The following is a 21,351-nucleotide window of genomic DNA, read 5'->3' as shown; positions in this document are numbered from 1 at the left end:
TTTTGTAATGGAAATCTACAGGATTATTGCCTGAATTGTGGGTGCGCTGCGAGCTTGATGTATGGTGTAGATTTCTACAATCCTTTGCCTCAGTACAGCAAAGGAGAAGGCAGGTGTGACTGGCCTTCAGCTCTCTGCCTTCAACGTCACTTCTGAACAAAAGCATCCGAGCCTTTGGTTTCCAGCTTTGTTTGGCACAGAAGTGTAACTACAGGGATTTTTCAGTGACGTTCACACATTTTATGTCTCTTAATATTGCTGTTTCGAGATTGGTCATATATTGAAACTTGAGTAATTATATCTGTCTTCATGGTGTATTTAGCCTTACAACACAATATTCCTTTCTGTGCTCTATGTCATTTTTTATTGCTTGTGTTCTGAAGCCTTTGAATTTAGCTCAGACTTTAAGGCTGAAAGCTGTTGATTTCTGAAAGGTAAAAATGAACAAACAAAAACTTCTCTGAAGTTCACTAAATCAACATATTTGTTTGCAAACCAGCACCAACAAAAAGGTTGCCGAAGAGACCCGCTTCTTTCTGCTTCATATCCTTGCTTTGTGCTGTGTGCCAGCCCTGCTTTCCCCCTTTTAATCTCTTTTTTAACAGTACATCTTTGTTTCTTCTTTTCCACCTGCTATTGAAGTTTTCATCTGCCTTCTGTCTTTGCCTAAGTCTCCTATACCTCTGTCAAGTTTCTCTTTCAAGGCACCTTCCATCCTGAAGATAGTATCTTTTCAGAGAACATCTCCAGTAAAATATCAGCAGACCAGGTTCTTCTATGCCCCATAATGGTGGAAATCGGACATCCTACGCTCTGAGCAGGATTTACCAGAAGCTGTATTCTTTTTCAGCTAGCATTTTGTTTTTGTATTAACCCGCTTAAGCTGGCAGGAATAATTCAAGTGTAAGGCATGATGTGAAGTGTAGTCGGATCTCAGGCTGGTTTAGTGAGGGAAATACTGTAAATCCACTGGTTTTGACTTTCACAGAGAAAGCATGACACCCTTTTGTGTCCATCTCCGTGATGCTTCAATGAGGCGAGGTGCCCAAATCTGAGTGAAATGTAATCTGCAGCTGGCAGTTGTTGGTGTCTGGATAGGCAGTCTTCATTTTGCGTCTGTTTTAATGGTTGTGTGTGGACATAATTAGGCACTTGAAAGCACTTTAGCACTGGTCTAACTATGTTTTTACTAGGGGCAGTGATAAAACTGCTGTTGACCTCACTGGAAAGAAGTTTGACAAATGCCAAGAGGTTTTGAAAATGCCACTTAAGTGTTCTACAGTTGTGCTGCTCTTCTGGAGCTTTAATAAATAAGAATGTTACGAGCACCACTTAACAGCCGTTTTCAGGCACCTCCTGCAGTGATGGCTGCTGCTTTTGCCAAAGCCAAGTTGGAGAGTGAGTATTATACAGGAGTTGCACTAAATGACCTACCCCGTTCACGCTCAGATTCTACTTAACATGAGACATTTAAGATTTACTTTTAAAAGTGCTTATAAATGTAACTTTGGGGTATGCATGTCTAAGGCGGAGTTAGAACCGCACATCAGTAGCATGTTGTTCTGCATCAAAGACAAGCAGGCATGAGAAGCATATGGGAAGTTGAATAAAAATGCAGTGACTGAATCTGCTCTTGTGACAAACTTGTAAAGTCGTCGTTCTCCACGTTTCTTAAAAAATGAGAATCTCTTACTAGCCCAAAGTGGAAAAAATCGTAATGTTTGTATGCAATAAAATGTGCTTGTCTTTGAAAAAATCTATTTATAGGCATTGTCAATGGCAGCTGTTCAGCCCACTGTCTAACTGCTACCTGCCAATTTTCTCTTTATGCTTCTATTAACTAGAGCTTTGGGAGTCACAGTTTATTCTAATTCATTCTTAACGATAGTAAGCCAGAGTCTCTTGTGTTGGTACTTGTGAGTTACGCTGAAGCACTGAAGTGAAACTTCTTACGGAGAGGGAATTTTTTTCTTTTTTTTTTAATGCTTACAGATGATTTTTGCAGTGGTATGCTCTGAGTATTAGGAACAAGATTGGTTTCAGAATAGAACGTATCATAAAAATAAAATAAAGTTCCACAACCTACGTTCTTTTAAAGGACTTTGACCCTGTCCGTCTATGAATAATTTCGTGGTCTCAGGGATATTCCTTAAGTCTCTTTAGGTAAGGGCTAAATAAAGGTTACTGTCACTTTTACTGAGGCAAATCTGTGTATTTCTGAGATGGCTATTTGTGATTCTGTTAGAGTTATCTCAGAGATGTTGTTTAGCAAAGTTAGAAAAATGCTTACTTTTGTAATGCATATTTGTAAGCAGAGTTAGTTGTCGCTTCTCCATTTGTTCTCTCTCAAACTGTGTACATCCACGCTGGCTTCGCTTTAGAGACACCACTGAGCAAGTACTGAGCAAGTTCAGTACACTTAGGGCAGGCATGACAAGTTCACGTGGGTCAGGAAAAACAGTATTTGTGAAGTACCATTTTCCATGATGTGTCTCGGTAGCTAGTGCTGATGCCTGTTCCGCGCATGTGAGGGGGTAGAGGTGAGTGTGTATTCATGAGATTTAGTTGATTCATTTCAACAATCTTGGCTCCACATGGACGGCAAGTCAAAGCAAGATGTATTTAGCAAGAGACATCCTCCTTAAATTAAAATTAAAAACTATAAATAGAGCTGAAACCTTGAGTATGGCGGGAGAAACAATCCTTTATTGCCCCAATGAGGTTGAAGAATGAAAGAAATGAAGGCTCAGTATGAATGAGTTTATAACAAGATCTAGCGCCTTCCCATATTCTTAGAGCTGTTCAAGGGTGTTGAAGAAGAAAACGTAGTCTTGGGTCATATCGTGATATTACTAGGTGCAATGTGCATTAGTGTCCAAGGGAATTGTGCTGTTTCTGCCAGGACTGAATTGAATGGGCTTTTTTTCCATTGCTCAGATGTGCAGATAAATGCAACAACAGAAGACTGTCAGAAAATTTACAGTAAAATTATCAGTGAATATCAAGACTACAAAACTTCTCGAGTTCTGATTGCATTACCCTGGAGCAGCCAGGAAAGCCATAAAAGAAAACAAATGTCTACTCTAGCAAAAAGACTGCTCTAATTTCTACTTTCATTAAGTGATAGATATTTGAAAATTATTATATATTCCTAAGCTGTAGAAAAACACCACTTCAGTTAACTCCAAAAGAAGAAAAAGAACCATTGGTGAAAATACAGTGGACTCAAACAGAGAAGTTAAATTGATGTCCTGGAAAATAAACACAGACCAGAGAATCCTCTCACTGATGGGTGCCCCAGAAAGCACAGATGCATAAAATGCTCAAATATTCCTTTACCCCCTCCCTCTTTTTTTAACCTGAATTTAAAAATTTCTCCATATGAGATTATTTTTCTTCTTCCTCTGTACTGACGGTATTTGTAGAAGTGCAATAAAAATACAGAAAGGAAATGGAGAGTCTGCTGAGGACAGGTGACCTAATTTATGGCTTTATGTCCCAAGTCTCACCAGAATGTCCAAGGATAACATCAGCTAGCTCGCTCACAATTACTAATTATGAGAAAGCTTGGCAGGGAGACCTGAAATCTTTTTATTAGACCAAGTAATGTAGCTGTGGGGAAAAGGAAAAGATCTGGAGTAAATAAGACCTTCTGCAACTTCATTAAAAATACATGTTTTGGACTGTTGGAAGATGCATGTCTTCCTGACAAGACCATGTTGGTTACCATGCGAACCTTCCTAATTACTATTAACGTATGCACAGCAGCTTTGGATGATTTATTTTTTCACGTTCTAAGATGGAGGGCCTTGAATAGACCTGACTTCCAGAAGGTGGGTACCTGATAGTTTTGGGGAACATATGCTAAACTTTGGTTGAGACAATTTGGAGTGGGTTTGTCAGAGTTGATGGAATTAGGTCAGTGTGTGCTGGTTGAGGAGCTGACCAAGACACAAATACAGGCGAGAAATAAGGGAAAGGTGCAAGTTAAGTGTGAGTTAAGAAGCCGTTGTGAAAATGGGTAGTTGCATAATTTAAAGAAACAATTATCTGAGGGGAGGGAGAAGAGAAGGCAATGTGTCCTTTTCAATGAAAAAGAAAACTCCAAATCAACTCTGAAAAAACAAATGGCAAGGTCATTGGCTTGACAATGAATAATAGACCAGCTAAGAAAGGCAATTGTGTGCTTCCATTCTTAAGAAAGCCATTTCTTCTGGCAACCAACCATCCCAGCCGGAGACTTGAGTCTTATTATAGTAGGAAATGAGTTGTTCTGCTGACTTCACGCGCGTAGTGAATTGGCTGCAGAACTTCTACAACAAAGTTCTTTTAAAACAAGTAGCAAATTGCAGATGACATTCGTTAATATGTCTCACAGCATTGAGCTGTGTTAATACCGGCAGAATGCACACAACATATGGAGTTTAGGTATAGATTTAAACGGGTTAGATTTGACTCTCAAATTTGATTACGTTAGTGTTAGACAAATATTATCTGAAAGGACACAAATACAGTAGTTACCAAAACAAATAATACAGTAGTTACCAAAATAAAGTACCAACCAGAAAGCTTGATGTAGCATGCCCAGGCTTAGCTGAACTTAGCTCAGGTTACCCTGTGCTGGTTTCTCACTTGTATGAAGCGATTGCACTGTGTGATGGCAGCAAAACTCCCAGCGATCTGATTGCAAAGATTAGTAAAATGCTCTGCATTATTAAACTGCTGTCATTCTTCCTTCTTTTTCCACAAACGCAAAGGAAATCTGTTTTGAGATATAATAAGAAACAACACTTAACACTTCTGCTTTGCTTTGCTGGGAAGTTACAGGATATGCCATAACGCTCGGTGTATCAGGTGCGTGCGAGGCAATCCACCCAGTAACGCAGGACGCCTGCTGAGAGAACTAACAATAGAGCATTCACTAAAAAAGCACCAGTAATTAATGCTAGAGTTACACAGGGTTGTTATAGGCTAGTTAGAGGCCTGGTGTAAATGAGTATAGCTCTAATGGTACCCTAATTTACACCCATGCTATATGGCATTTAAAACTATTTACAGTATAAGCATTAGTTTTTATAATTTGTCCTGTCAGAGGAGAGATTCTCTTCTATTTTCAATGTTTAAGTGGTGGTTTCAGCATTTGCCAAGAGAACAGTCAGGTCAGCTTTTCTGGTTGGAAACTGTTGTTCTGTTGAAAGTAATTGCAGTTTTCATGATAAAATGTTGTATGTATTATATTAAATGTATTCCTATACTCTTGTATTGAGCGATGGTGTAGTTAAGGATATACCAGGGATTTCCACTGTAAAAACCAACCACCTATTCTGAAGACTTTAACATAGCTGTAAAAGCTGATTATACGTTGGAGTGTGAGAGTAAAGATCTTGGAGAAAGAGCTCTTTAGCACACATAAAAGATATCTCTGTATAATGGCTTATAAACATCTTCCCTCAAAACCTGACAATATTGAAGGGAAATGATGAAGAGCTACTCAAAAATCCATTTAACTGATAAGCTGAATGCTCCTAATAACTGAATTTCAGGCATCACAGTGAAATAAGTGAAAACACAGTCTGAAGTGAGAGTCTCAGCCATAAGAAATCCTGCCCTTTCAGGAACAGTTTCTATACAAAGTGCGTTTTTTAGAGCTCATTTAATATTGATAGTGTCAGCCCTTTGGGTACCCACAGTTGGCACCAGCTGCCTGTGTCTCGGTGCCAGGTACTGTAGGAGTAGGAGCTGTGTAGCAGAGACTCCTGGGCAGCAGATCCCATCGGTCGCTGGGGGATTGTTCGTCAAAATGGCCATTAAACACGCGAGCTCATGAGACTTGGAGGATATGAGCAAAACTTGGGACAAGCTGTTTACGGAAAGATGGCTATAGGAAACAACAAAAATGTTGGTATTTGGGAGTGTAAGCATCCTGCAGTGACATACGCTGAAGAGACACTGTAGCTTACACCGTACAACAATTACAGTCGATGGTTTTTCCAATACAAGAAGGATCACACAGGATAGTCCTGTCTGGACCTTGCTATGAAAGAAAACCATTACTTGAAACCTAAAATTGAAGCTAGTATGTAGATGCAAGAGCTCATGAGCAAATACATGGCAATCTCAACCAGAAATGGTCAGAAGAGTTAGCTCCCTTCCAAATAAAGAAAATTAAGAGGACAGCGCACAAATGGGAAAAAAACGCCACTAAATAGAACCTGGAAGTTGTGTAAGAAGAGCCTTTTAGAAAGCTACAGGGAAGGAAGATTACAATTTTAGATTCAAGGTTTTCTCGGTTCTGCAGTGAAGACAGCAATTAAAGATAAGTGTGTGTAGATGAGAATTCAGTGTATTTAGCTTATCAAAAAGGGAAGAGGGGAGAGTTGTTTGATGGGTAGTGTCTTCATGGAAGGGGGAGGACATCTTAGCAAAGATTTCTTTAAACCAGCAAATAAAGACATAATGAAAACCTATTGCTGGAAGCCAACTGTAGACAAATGTAAATTAGAAATTTAGCATGCATTTTTAGCAAGTGGGAGCAGTTCACCACTGAGAAACATCACTAAGGGTGTGTGACCCCATGAGCCATGGGTTGCAGCTTCCCCGAGGAGCTGTGACGGACTTTCCTTCTAACCACACCAGTGGGAAACTGTGCTGAGTTACTCTGGACTGAACTTGCTCTTTGCCCATCACACAGCAAACTCATTGCTCTCCAGTGTATCCTTTAGAGATTTTTTGGCAGTAGTTTATTCAGTAACTAAAATTTTCCGCTCACCAATTCAGTTTCAGAACATGAACAGAAAACCAAACAGAGGGTACAGATGGGAACAGCAGCTGAACGGGGCAGGGTGAACCTCAAGTAAGTGACAGTTCCTAAGCAAAATGCTCTAAATTTCTTAAACGCTTGGATTTTTGCTATTTTGGCACAGCCTGTCTAGAAATAACACTGCCTGGGATAAGCTCTCCTTGTGGCAGTTGGTTACGTTGCAGAGAAGGAGCACTTTTGCAGTAAAGGTCAGCGCGAGCTCTCTGCACGGTGCAGTGCAGGCGGGTCGCCTGCGGCTCTTTCCATAACCAGCTGTTTGCTGTGGTCAAGTTCTGTGATGTTGGGTGCGAGCCCAGGGCATCCCTGTAACCTGCAAGATCAGAGCCCAAGTTTAAATGTGCCATCGCCGAGCTTCGTTTTCAAAATAAGGGGCTCTGCTTGTCACAGGCTGAGCTCTGTGCTTGCCTGAGTTTGAAACTGCCTGTTACTCTCAAGTCCTACATCAGCTTCTTCTTGCTTTTGCCTCTTTAAGGGCTGGCCCTCAGGGCTTAATTTGCATATATGGTTGAAATAATTATGCATGTAAATTAGATATGCTCTTTTAACTTAATCGCCTGACTACCCCATTAAAGAGATTTAGGGGCACCTCTGGTCAGTGAAGGTGACTTAAAACCGACTTGTTTCACACCGTGTGAGTACACTTTGTCTGTTTCAGCTGGGTCCCGACCAGCAGAAACATCTTAAACCATTCCAGGTTTGTTCTCAGCTCATGTCTGACGGCTCCCTTAGGGCCATTATATTTTTTTATATATATATATATATATGTATATATCCTTATCCATATCTATATATAAACTCATTTTTAATCTAGGTTCACAGAGATAAATAAAACATTTCAAATATTTAGAAGAGAAGGGAAAGGATGAGGTTTTTTTCTTGTGAGGAGAACCAAGTCCTCCTTGAAGACGGAGCACTTTGATAATTTTCTGCAGCAGTTATCTTCAAGACCAGATTTTGGCAGAACATGATTAAATTAGGGCCTGAGGGTACAAATTCCATTTCAGGAATGTGTTGGAAGGAGGCGTCTGCCAGGACAGAGACAGAGGCAGTACCTGCAGCGTAAAAACTTGGAAACAGAAGGGGTAAGGTCGGGAGAAGGGGGCATCATGGTGATGACCAGAGAGGGAGCAGCAAACAGAAAGCTTTCGCCAAAGCCCCCTGTGAAGTCTGCGGCAGAGCCTGGGGCCAGTGCAGCCTCAGTGGAGATGAGGGAGGCTGCGGGCACTGATGCTCTTACCTCGCCTGGTGGGAAAGCGCACTCTGTACAGGCTGAGGGTAAGATGGATTTTTCTGATCCTAGCCCAGTATTTCAAAAAAGTCCTTTCCCCTCTCTGTACATTTTTTTAAATATGACTTTATTTTATCCTTGCTATGGGATTTGAATATTGGCAGTAAGTGCAAATGAGCATTTTCTTCCGTGTGGTTGAAGACCACCCAATCAAAACCAGTACCAGAGCAGCTGGTGTTACGTACATGCTTAACTTAATCCACCGCTAAACTTCAGCTCCTTGTGTTGCACCTTTTTTGTTTGTTTTTAATCACTGTGTCACTTGTGTTATTATTTGAAGGTGACAGCATTTTATTTAATCGAGAGCACTGACTTAATTCAGTGTCTACAGTGCATATCTGACAGTCTAAGACCAAGTTACAAATAACATCATTGACAGTGAGTGGCCCAACTCCTCATACCCAGAGCAGCAAAAGTTACACCTTGTGAAAAACCTGGAGCAATTTCCAGGAAAGGTAAATGTCTGCTTGGTTGGAATTGCCTGTGAATCCCAGGGGCGACAGCACCCTGCAGCACAGCGCGGTGCTCCAGAACAACCCTTGTGCACGAGACGTGAGAAAGGGCAGAAGGGGACAGAACAACTGATAGTTTTAAGTAATTGAAGGACTTTTTGAAAAATACTTTTTCAAAGTAAATTCAATGTGCAACTTGCTGTGTCGATATAGAGGCAGTAAGAAAATAAGATACTGGTTTACAGTGGTTTATCTTTAAAGCAGTGTAAGCATCTTGCTTTAAGGACATGCATTGTGGGGAACTGCAAATTCAGGTCTTAGCCGTACAGTCCAGTTCTTCAGGCCCTGTGACCGTCAGCCCAAGTGAGCCTGTTGCTTTGGACTGCAGGAGCTGGACGTCTGCTGAGCAAAATGTGGAGGAGAATGAACAAGTATTAACCTTTTTCTCAGGGGTCAGAGCGCAATCAAAATGCCCTTCCATAGAAAGTAACAGAATGAGATTAATTTTACATGCTACAGCTATGATTGTCCAAGTGTTATGGGGAAGGCAGGATAAATTCAGGCAGACAAGGTTTCATTAATTGAAGGAATTTCCAGGCTAATTTACAGGTGTTCAGGGACCTGACCTATTTCAATTTGAATAATAGCTGATGACAGAGTTCGATATGCACCAACCTTCTATTTAAACAGAGGGGAGAAAATTGTTTTGGGTTGGGGTTTCTTAATTAGTATTCCACAAATACGACATTGTTTTGCTAAGCCCAGCTAGCACTTATTTCCTTGTGAGATTTAAACTTAAAAGAAGATCAGTGCATTTAACTTTGCTCTATGTAAAAGATAAAAAAAGCCAAAAACCAAAACACAAAACTTGTGCTATATCTGGTTGTTGATTTAAGTTTTAATCTGAATTTAAGGGGAAAAAACATAAAAACTGTCCGATGCTCTTTAGACTCTAACAATTAGACTCTAATTTCGAGTTTCATTTGTTTAATGGCCAACTATCTTGGCCATTAACTTTAGATAAAGTGAATGCTAATTAATGCTAAATTACAGTTCCTAAGGTGCTACATATTATACCCACCTGAATACCAACAGTCACCCACCATTCATGGGATTAGTAAGAGGGAAACAATGAAAGAGAGGATGACAAGAAGCCAGGAAAGACGATTTCCCTTCAGCTCTGGTCTTCCAGTTATTCACTGTAACTTGAAGTTAATTGCTGAATTTTAATATTTCAGCTATAATTTTTAACTGTAGGTTTTTTAGCCTCTTTAGAAAGAATCTCAACCCCTCTGGGGAATCAGTTAATATTTAATGCTGTTATACTCCAACGTCAAAATTTCGTAAGTAGGTAACCAAGAAACGTGTTTAGCTCACAAATTCCTTGAAGCCCAGTGCGGTGTGGAACACACACCTCCAATGGTGGGTTAATTCAGCTGTTTTCAGTGTCGCTTTTCAGTTAATACAAAACAATATGCTTGCCTGAGGTAACAGTGGCACTGAGCGGCGACCCCTTGGTTGTTTGTATATCATTACAGTCCTCAGTTCCCAACAAAGATAGTTCTTCTGGTCCTGCATGCTGGGGAAATACTTAGAAGAGGAAAGACCCCATCTCTGGGATGTTTGCAGTCTCCTAGATGTAATCAAAAGGCAATCCCCTGACTTCATAGATCTCTGTAATAAGCTTTAAGCAGAGGGAGGTGCTTTAAATGTGTAGTCTCTTATGTAAAACCAGGCTTAACCTTTAGTACGGTACTGCCTGGCAGAGCCATCTATCTGTTAATCATTTAGATGTTTTTCTGCTGTTTTCCATCCATTTCCATCTCTCTGCTTTAGCTTCTCCTGGCTGTAGGGGGAATACAGTATTTCTCACTATCTGGCCCAAAATCTTGGCATAACTGTATGGGATTCAGCATATACCAACCTTTAGAAGTAAACTTGTGCTAATAGCAATCTTACTCCTAACAATCAGACCAGTAGGAAAATAGACAGCCCCAAATGTTGCCATGAGATTAATGACAGATATCCACTATGCAAAACAATGCAAATTGGTTCCTGAGAATAACTTCTGTTCTCTGTACCATAATTTAAGAAACTGTTGAGCATAGACAGCTCCTGTGAATGGTGTTTCTTCATCTCCTGGCAAAACATGCCCATTCATGCCCAGTTCTCATATAGAATCATAGAATCATAGAACGGTTTGGGTTGGAAGGGACCTTAAAGACCACCTAGTTCCAACACCCCTGCTGCGGGCAGGGACACCCTCCACTAGACCACGTTGCCCAAAGCGTCATCACATATTTCACATAAAATGTGAAATATGAAATATGTGGTATAATAGTGCTTGAAACAAATATCAAATCAAACAAATCTAATTTTAATTATGCATATATAATTACCTTGTAAATCAACAAAGTATTTAAAAAAGTAAACAACATTAAAATCTGCTTCATCCATATATACGTATATATGTTGCATCACAGACAGTATATATGACTATGACTGGGGAATACAGTTTCCGTGATGCTAACTAGTTCCCACGGTTCTTCCCAAGATACATAATCTTGGCATTTGTGAAATATTAAGTTTATAAAGAACAGCAACTTCTTTTTGTTCAAGAAATAGAGTTGAGCTCTCCCATGTAATTTTTATTGGTGAAGTGTTCATTCTCATAAAGGCTAATAATCTTATTTAGTTCCTTGTCTCCACTGTGAAGTACATTTGCAGCTTCTTTAATCTTTTCAGGATAAGCAAGCCAGCCAGAGGCTAAATAATTACTGACAGCTGTTAGGTACTGTCAGTCCTATTAGATGTGTTAAATTTTGTAACTGTTTAGAAATTTCAACATTAGCAGAACAAGGTAGTTTGGTCTTTTTCCCCCCCCCACCAGATTTATCCAGAACTCTGTATTCTGCACATTTTTTTCTACACAGTTTCCTAGAAATAACTTAAAATCTTGATCTTTCTCTTTCTTACACAATCACAGAAAAGACTAGGTTGGAAGGGACTTCAGCTGCTCCAACCTTCTGTGGAAAGCAGGGCCTACGTTAGGGACATCAGCTATCAGCTTTTCTGCTGACATTGCAGGTACGCACGGAGAATCTGGAGGGAGTGATCTCCATGGAAAATAAGGGTGAACTGCACAGTTAAGCAAGTTCAGTATGCTGTGACAACAGCAGCGAATGCATCCACAATATTTACGCGTGCTTGGTGAGTCCAACTGCAGCATGCTGCCATTCATATCAGCTAGCAGAGGCGCCGATAGCTTTACAACCTGACACAAAATCTCTTTTCTCTGTAGTGGTTATTGCCAAATTAACATCCAGATGAAAGAGTTTTATAAACTGGACATTAATTTGGGGGGCCTTGTGCTTAAACTTTTAGCCCTAATGCAAGCACAGCTTGCAGTATTATTGCTTTGCATCGGTCTCCACGTCCGTGTATGCCCTTTATGAAAGCGAGTGCAGACATGGCTAAGAAAAGACTTCTGAACGCACGCCTATATATGTATGTGTGCAACTCGGTGTGGTAACAGTCAGACTTCTCATAGCTGATCTTCATTACTGTAGCCTTCTAGGCAGCACCCCCATTCACCTTCCTCACCCCAAAACTACTGCTGTTGCCTTCTGTGTTCATTTTGTCTTGCTGCTTATCCATCCTTACCCCCACCAGTGCTCTTGGGCTTCTGCTGTCCCCTCGGTCCTCACATCATCTCCAAACTTGCCTGTGGCTCCTGCAGCACTGGAGTGGAACCCGAAGGGGCTCCATCTGCAAAAGGAGCGAGAATGAATGACATATCCCTTTATGCATGCAGCATCTCCTAGAACAGTGGGTGTAAAATCAGATTTTTGGATTTAGGACACAGCAGAGATTAATGTTATGGGTTCTGGCCAGAAGACCATACAGTGCTCAAATGGGTTTAGTAGAAGCATGCTGTGCATATGTAGGTACGTCACTGGGCCAAGTCCCTTGTGCTGTAACTGCTGATTTCAAAAGCTAATGACACAAAAATGCTAATTTCATGACCCACCTCTTAGAGTCCTCACAGAGTTTCCTCTCCCTTGGGATTTGGGAGTGAATTGAGATTTAAGGTCAGACTGCTGTGGAAGTGGTGTGTGTTGGGCTGGGGTAGGGAAGAACAAAGACAGTGCTTACAGTGGGTTGCTGCTATTTATATACAGTGACAAATATAGGTCTTCTCTGCATTTGTCCAGGTGTCCCCAGGCAGGTAGAGCACCAGGAGCCTGGGCCCTGAGCTGTCTCTAGAGTCGGATTCCTCTGCGCTGAGGGAGCTGCCCCAACGAGACCCGAGCCCGGTCCCTCTGACAGCCCAGCGTGCCGATGGGGCAGGCGCTGGGGCTCGGAGCCAGAGCCTCAAACTGTTCCCAGCACACTCATGAGCCTCCAACGAGCCAGCGGAACTGATCTGCCACTGTCTCTGCCTGGTCCCTCATTACCATCACATCAAGTCGGATTCTCTCAGGCCCACCAGCCTTCCTCAAAGTCCCACCCCTCAGATATCTGTTACTCTGGCTAGGAAATAGGAGCAAGCCTAGGATCTATCAAATAATCCCAGCAAAACTGAGATTCCTCCAAGCAATGGAATTAAAGTAGTCATATATCTGTAACAGAAACTGAGATTCCTCCAAGCAACGGGACTAAACTAGTCATATATCTATAACAGAGATCACAAAAAGGCGTAAAACCAAAATACCTGTTTATTCCTCCATCATCTCAAGGAACATTAAATGTGAAATCAGATCTCAGGGTCAAAACCTGGCCACTGCCACTTGTTCCGCCATCACTTGTCAATTTTCAGCCGTTCCCGCAGGATCTCTGTGCCTCGCTGTGTCAGTTTTGCTGTGCTCCTTGTCAGCTTCACAATAAGGAGTACGGGGAAAATTGGCAACCAGCACACAGGGATCAGAGGTGGAATAAATTGAGAAGGAGTGGCAGAAAAAATACGAAGGCCTTGGAGCTCCAGAGCACTGAGCAACCAACAAAGAATTAAAGGTGTATTAGGCATGCAGTTACAAACTGCACGAGCTCTGAGACATCAGCAATGGTTTTAAGTTATAGAAGAAGGTGAAGAATGTGTGAATATTTGGGTATTCACAAATAAGTGAAGATTTGAAGAGGCTGAAAGATCAGGATGGTCTCAAACTGCAGCAGAAGGAAGCAGGGAGAGGCGGAAATGATGGTAATAGAACTGAGAAACAGATTACAAATTTTCAGTCAGCTGCGCTGGTTAATACTAGAGCAGGAGCTGTGTGAAGCCGTGAGGTTTTGCATAATAACTGCTGTGTGTCTGTCTCTGATTCTAGAGACATGGACAAAATTTTGGGGAACAGGGAGTGAGTTTTGAATACGTTATTTAAGCACAGACTAACCTCATACTCACTACAACTGTTCTGAAACCTTGGGAGGCAATCTGCTGCTGCACCCAGTTCTTGTGTGCATCAGTTGCCGTTACAGCATCGCTCCTACTAAAAGGAGAGGTTTGGTGTATATATTAAAAGGGAGGGGGGGAAGTTAGAAGCCCTCTGACTACTCAGAAAGCAGTAGCCATATGTTTCAGAAAAAAAATGTCATCCAGTGCCTACTTGACAAGACAGTGGTGGTTATTGAGTGTGTTCTCTGTGGAAAGAGTAGCACCTGGGGGCAGAAGGGATTCTGTAGCCCACCATCCTACACAGCTCTGGCCACTGTGCTGGAAGATTCTGGCATTGATCTCCCAGCATCTGTTAGAACCAATGTATTTTTAGATGTATGGCTGCTAGGGATTTTAAGACTTTAAGAAATGGAAATTGTAACACATCCCTGAATGGGCTGCTCTCATATCTGCTTCCCTGGTGGTTAAAAAAAGAAGTATCTTGCCTCATCTGAATTGCTCCCATTCAAAGGTTTTTGTTGCGCCTTTCTCTCCCAGGTAGTGAAGATGGCTGCTTTGAGAAATTCCCTCCCCACGTACACACTTAGCACGATACCCACTCTTTAACAGTCTTGGGGATACATAATGGTTGCCTGATGCCTCTCACTGTAGGATTCTTTTCTTCCCAGTTCCTTATCATTTTGCCAAACTGGAACCAGTTAAGTTGATTTTCCCAGAGTTATTTTCCAAGCTAAATGACTGCTTATGGCTTTATGGCTTTTTTTTTAAAAAAAACTTTCAGCCAAAATGATTCCGTCATTGCTGTTGTTTAGCCCCAGCCGGCAGCTGAGCACCACGTGGCCACTCACTCATTCCTCCCCCCCGAGGTGGGATGGGGAGGAGAATTGGAAGAAAAAGGTAAAACTCATGGTTCGGGATAAGGTCAGTTTACTGGGACAGCAAAGGAAGAGGAAAATAACAACAATACTAATGAAAGAATATACAAAGCGGGTGATACACAATGCAATGTGCTCACTGCCCAGAACCTGATGCCCAGCCCATCCCCGAGCAGTGATCCTTCTTCCCCAGCCAACTCCTCACCTTATATACTGACCATGACGTCATATGGTATGGAATGTCCCTTTGGCTAGTTTGGGTCAGCCCTCCTGGCTGTGTCCCCGACCAGCTTCTTGTGAAAATGAACTCTATCCCAGCTGAAAACCGGGACTGTCATATACAAGAATAAGCAGAGGGAAGCACGTATTTTGGGTTGGGGTTTTTTTTTGTTTTAATGGTTAAAAAAAAAAAAAAAAAAGCAACCTTGACAAGCATTTGCAAATGTGTATCTTTGTTGTGGAAATAAATTTGTGATGTTTTGAAGTGCTCTGATACCATCTTGCCATTTAAAAAAAAAAATAAATAAAAAAAAAATTAATTGTTCCGCCTTCAAAGCTGGGCTTGGCTAAAGGACAACAAACAAGGCAGTGTTTGGGGCCTTGCTGAGAAGAGCAAGGTTAAACCAAAATGTTTAATAACTCCCCGATGTATGTGCATTGTCCATTTCATGCCCCAGCTGAAGCAGGCGATGAATACACCCCAACATACAGACCTAAAGGCTATGGCAGAACCTATTGCAGAGGTTATAGGTGTAACCATTCTGGCATTCTTATTTTTGAGTGTTTCCATATGATGCTTTCAATGGTGTCATTTTCATGTTGTATTTTGCACGTAATGAGCCAAACCTGTACACTATATTTACTCGCTCGGTGTCAGGTAGGTTTGCAGTCTCTGAGCCACAGCTGTAGCTCTCTTGCAACCCCCCTCCGTCTTGCCAGTGTCCTTTCTCTGGAGGATGGTATGGAGTTCCAGTAATGCTTGCACGAATAGTTGTTCTGTAATTGCCATTGTTCCCGTGGTACATTTTATTGGCAAACACAGAGTGTATCTGAGGCCTGCTCCCAATGCCAAGGGGTTTTTAAGATGTGCTGAGCACCTCTCTGTCTCGCTGAGTTCAGCTGGCGTTGACAGCTCCAAATACCTTGCAAGAGCAAGCACTTGGCACATAAGGCAAGTGAGACAATCAGCATTTTATGCATGTCAGGATGTGATCATGCTTGTTTTAATTCACTCGCCAATAGGCTTTCTCACAGAAAAACAGCTCTTGCACTTAATAAAGTCCATGCCTTCAACCAAAAGGCAGCAAGTGTAATTATAGACTGTTTACGAGCAGGCTTCTTGCATGAGACAGTTATCTTTGGCTTTAGCTATGTTCATAGCCTATTAAATTTCAGATGACTCAAGATTTTCTTTCTTGTTTGTGTAAAAATGTGCACCATCAGTTTCACGCAGGTAATTGCATTATCTAAAAATACGGGTGGTTCTCACGCTTTAGAAGAGAGATGCACTCTTAACGCAACGTTAGCATCATAGTGTGTGTGTGCATGCAGGCGTTTGCCTATGTGCGTGCATATCACAGAACTGTGTGACAGCTAGCGAACCATGCTGACCGCGGGTTGAGCGTTACAGTATTTTGGAGGGCGCGCCCCACCATAACGATGGGGAATGGGGGTTGCAGTCCATCTGTTAATGAGACTTTCATGCATGATCTGCTGGTGAAATGTGAACAATGCAATATGGATAGAGAAGGAGGAAAGGATAACTTGTGAAAACACAAAGAGAAGTAACTATTTTACCCCAGATCACATAATCTGTCTCTAAGACCCAGATCACATAATCTGTCTCATTGTGTTGGACAACACCGAAGCGTTACATTGACATCCCACGTGCCATTTCTTTCCGCGGAAGCACTAACGTGGTTAGCAATAGACCCCTGCAATCAGTGAAAAATGCATTGAGTTTAATTCTCCTTGGCACCAGAGAATCATTTGTATTGCCCCACCGTGGCAAGTCTGTGCTAGCCACTCTGGCTGAACAGAGAGCATTTTATTATTTATCATCTTTAAGCATGTTCTTCTCTGGAGAAGTGCTACTTTTAATGATAGATTTTTGGTGATGGGAATGTAAAATACATCACAGTTTCTGGTATCTTTTTAATTTTATGGATGGCATAGCTTAAAAACAGGAACATCAAATAAAATAACTGCTGCTGAGAGTGAATAAAAGTTGGCAGGTATGGCAGTTTAAAATAGCCCTATTTTCACCCTAAATATAGCCTAGTTTAATTGAAATCTAGTGGTAGCTATGAGACAGCTGCTATATCAAAGACCAGTGACAGCCTGCTGAGGTTAAAAGAACACAGGCAGCCTGTGTCTCTGCTGAGATAAAGTGGCATCGCAGAGAGCAGAGCAGCAGATAGATTGATGAAAAGTTAAGTTTTTAAAACACTGATTTGTAAAGCCCTTATGCGGTTTTATTTATAGTTTGTTTGTCTCTGTCCTAATAAAATAAGTTTCTGCCTGAAACCAGAAGCGTGATGCAGATCTTCAGTTGCTGTTAACTGCTTTAGCCCAGCTGGAAAGGAAGCCACAGATACAGTCAGTCAGGTGTCCCCACGGAAATCCTGCCGATGGAGGAACAATAATGATAGAATTGTAACTTTTTCTCTGAGAGTTTCTTACAAATGGGTATTCCAGCCCCGTGAGGTCAGCTTAAAACCACTGGTTTGCAAATATCACATGATTTAGGGGAGAACCCACAGTACATTAAGGCACAATCCTATGCTTGCATATGATAAACTAAGTGGTCTAACATAATGATGTTGTTAGCATCCCACTCTAACAGGACCATGCACAGAAAGACCAGAGATTTAATTCTAGGAAGGAGTTGTCTCCGTTGCCACATGTGAAAAGTGGACATTTCTCATTATCCTGCTGCTTTCAGTGCTCTCTAATTAACAAGTACTGCTTTTAATTTCCTTGCTTTCTGGTTATTATCATTTTTTCAGCCTCATACAGTCTAAACCCCAAACTCTCAGACTTATCCTTCCTGGTAGCTATTGTAATTCTTTTTACTTTCTAGTACTTAATTAATATTTGCCATGTTCTTACTAAGGTAAGTCCGTACTTTCTCATTATATGAAATTAGAAGTAGATGAGCTTAGTTCCCTACTAAGAGAAGCTTTAGAAAGATATAGGGCACCGTCGTATCTGGATTTATTTTCTTTTGGTTTTGATGATCAGGAGGGTCCTTAAGACCTTCTATCAACCCTATCAATCAAATGAATTGATGACTCATTGAGCCAGAGCTACGGCTGCAAGCAATCCCGCATAGCAGGTTCTGAGGTGAGTTCCTGACTTGCTTGATTATTGCACACAAACAAAACCTCTTCGTGGCTGTGGGTCACTGCTGAGTGAATACAAAATAAGGCAAGTGAAAGCTCATCCACCTCAGTTTTTGGGATTGCTCTTAGGAAAACGTGAGTTCAGTTCCTCTTCTGAGCCTCACGCTCCCTGGACTGGCAGGATCAGGAGGAGCATTAGAAAGGCAAAGCAATCTGCCTAAACAGGAGAAAGAGCATCCTAACAGCTGCCCCTCTAGCTGAGTAAAGAACCAAACCAGCAGGCAGGGAAAGAAGGAAGATTCATGGAGTATGGGAGAAGACAAAGATTAACATAGAGTGTTACTGAAGGGTTTGCGCAGACGTGCTCCTCGCACGCCACAGGACAGGACAAAGAGGCAGGAGTCTGTCCTCAGCACCGTGCCCCACGCGTGCGGGCTCCCTGGGGCTGCTTGCTCTTGGGAAACCGATGCGCTGCTGCTGAGGGACCGAAGTGCACAAGGAGCCTCACTGGGAGTCACCCGAGTTCTAATGCTGTTGTGTATGTAACTGTAACTTTAACGGGTTTCAGGTGACCAGATTAGTAAATTGAGACTCTGTAAAGCCCGCAGGAGAATGGGTCAGGCCAAAGGCTGTCTCTGACAATGGCCGCTAGCGGGTTTATAGGGAAAAGCATATAGCGGTGCTTCTGCACTGACACCCTCTGAGCTTCCAGCAGTCTGTGCCTCAGGATCTCTCCAGCCTCGGGTGATATCTGCGCTTAATAGCTGTGTAAAATTCCCATTGATGTTAAGGAGAGATTGTCTGAGAAAAGAGATTCCAGCCATCCCTACTGAGCTAACAAAAATAATTTTGCAGTTTTTCTCTGTATTTGGCTATGTCCAATTTTGCTTTTCATATACAAAAGCAACAGTTAAAAGGATGACATCAAAACTTCCAAATCCATATGAACAGAACGCTTAATCAAAACCCATAAATGGAGAAAAAAGAGAACTTTCTCTGGTGGGCTACGCTGCATCTCTTGAAGAGTGAAGTGTACATTTATTATGCCACTTTTGGGAGGGAAGGATTTTCAGCTCCTTCTCAACAGACAGTTTTGAACAGTTCATTTCACAAAACATTAGGAAGGAAAGATTTGGGGAAAATTGTATTTTTCTGCCTTAAAATTGAGTTATGGGCAAGGTGTTTGCCAGCTCATTTTTCTTGTTTGTGTGAAACAGACATTTGTGAGTTGTGGAAAATGAGCAATGGGAGGAGGAAGGAAATTGTCTAAGCCTACATACGAAGGTTAGATAGTATACTGGTATAATTTATAAGGACTTATGGACGCTGCTGTGCTTTGATACCCAAGAAGGCTATTGTGGACACACTGCACGGTGTTTTCATCTTGTGACCCATCAAGCCAACGGCAGCCATAGATGGGTCAACTTTTGTCTACCTCGAGGACATGGGAGCAACAGCAGCTGTTAACTGAACAACTCTAAATTCTGATACTAGCTTTTGTAATTGAACTTGAGCTATCAGGCTGATGCTAGTAACATAGATGTTAGTGACACAGACTCCCTAAAAGAGCCCATAGCATGCATGAGGACCTCAATGCAGGGTCATCAGCACACTCATCCGCATAGTGGAGGGCCACAGGAGTGAAAACGGAGATCTTTTAGAATTATTTTCATAATGGATGCTGCACGGACTGTAATGGTTTCTGGTTAATTTTTTTGCAAAACTCTTCATGCAGGTAACTAACTGAAATAACCCCGAAATATGGGGGGCCACAGTGAGAAGGACACGCTAAAAGAGCCCTGAACTTTCTTCTGACTTTCAAAGAGATGGATTACAGCATTCTCCCTGGAAAACGAGTGAGTACTTATGGTTGTGATCTGGTTTTGTAGCAGTGTGGTGCTTAGCTGCCTGCTAGGGTTAACCTGCAACAGGACATCACACTGGAAGGCAGGTTACTATTTTTTACAGGCAAGTACTTTATGAGCTTCTTAATTGAGGTGAATGTGTGTTTGTATGTCAGAAGAGTGAGGAGAGTCTCCTCTTTCCATTAGGCTGGACGTAGGAAGGACAGGCAGGCAGAGATTGCAAAGAGCGCTCTCCTCTGACACTGGATCAGTCTCTTTCTAAGCAGAGAACTCTCTGGATCCACTGGGATCCAGTACGGGTCCTCACTTGGTTAGACAAATGCAGACAGTTTCTAACAGTGGTTTTGAATATGCCCCAAAAGTAAATTCTTCTCAATGGTCAGTAATCTTTACAGGTGCCTTATACTTGGTTACCTTTGGGTTTATAAACCTTGTTAATGTGACAAAAACGAGAGCCAAGAAAGCACAGAAATGAAGCATTTTACTATGAAAATCTGGGAGGACAGCAAGGCTAAAGTACAGTGCTTCATAGTAGGAGCTAGTCTTTATTTTCTTAAATTCCCAAGACATGAGCTATGAAAGAATAATTTCTTCGCTTATCAATTGCATGTTCCATTAGGAAACCACTTCGTCTTTTTCAGTTTGGGCAGCTATAGTTATGAAGGCACTCGGTACCTAATTGCTTTGGTTTAATAACAAACTTTCATACTAAAGATATATGGTTTATATATATTGCATCAACAAATAATATTTGTTAGCTGCTGCTGCACTGGAGGGAAGAGGGAGCACAGTACATTAGGCTTCTTGTGTTTTTGCAAATCCATTTCTAAACCCAATGTTAACATTTTCAGGTTCCTTTATAAAGGAGAGGATGTTCTGTTTCATTTGGAATCTGAAACATAGTCTCCATCAGACTGTAATTATTTTTATACGCACCTGATATTGGGAAGAAACTAGTGGAGTCCTCTTTTGGGGGAAAGAATAATACTTTGTGGGCTAACAGTCACTGAAAGGACTCAAAACCAGAAAATCTGGCCCTGATTTTATTCTCAAACCCGAATCTGTGTTAAAATCTCTTGAGGGTGCAAATATCAGCCTACAGAACACCGTGGAAGTAAATTTATTATACTGTAAGCTGTTGTAGTTTAGCTCCACAAGTTGGTTTTGGTTTTTTTATTTTTTTTCTTTAGCTCTGACAGGGAAAAATTGGGGGACTGGGAAAAGGAAAACAGTGTGGATAGAGCAGAACACAACAGCCACAAATAATCCAATACTTCATAATTTAATTTCACACTCACTAGACTGCAGAGGCATT

The 21,351-nt window shown here is 41.6% G+C and overlaps 1 long non-coding RNA gene across 3 annotated transcripts in view; it reads left to right on the top strand.

The window, feature by feature from the left end:
- Positions 1–21,351, top strand: part of LOC142602987 (uncharacterized) — an 87,986-nt gene that overhangs the window by 60,473 nt on the left and 6,162 nt on the right. For 2 of the 3 annotated variants that reach the window (XR_012836856.1, XR_012836857.1), the window contains exons 3-4: positions 18,071–18,172; positions 19,907–20,027. This is a non-coding gene — a long non-coding RNA (uncharacterized LOC142602987). Of the gene's footprint in view, positions 1–8,069; positions 8,096–11,546; positions 11,771–18,070; positions 18,173–19,906; positions 20,028–21,351 lie in introns of those variants that run through there. The other variant, XR_012836858.1, reaches the window with a different exon arrangement.

Source organism: Balearica regulorum, chromosome 9 (genome assembly GCF_011004875.1).
Source record: "Balearica regulorum gibbericeps isolate bBalReg1 chromosome 9, bBalReg1.pri, whole genome shotgun sequence".
NCBI classification, from domain to species: Eukaryota; Metazoa; Chordata; class Aves; order Gruiformes; family Gruidae; genus Balearica; species Balearica regulorum.
The sequence above is the reverse complement of the archived record's forward strand: the minus strand, read 5'-3'. Positions and strand labels throughout refer to the sequence as shown.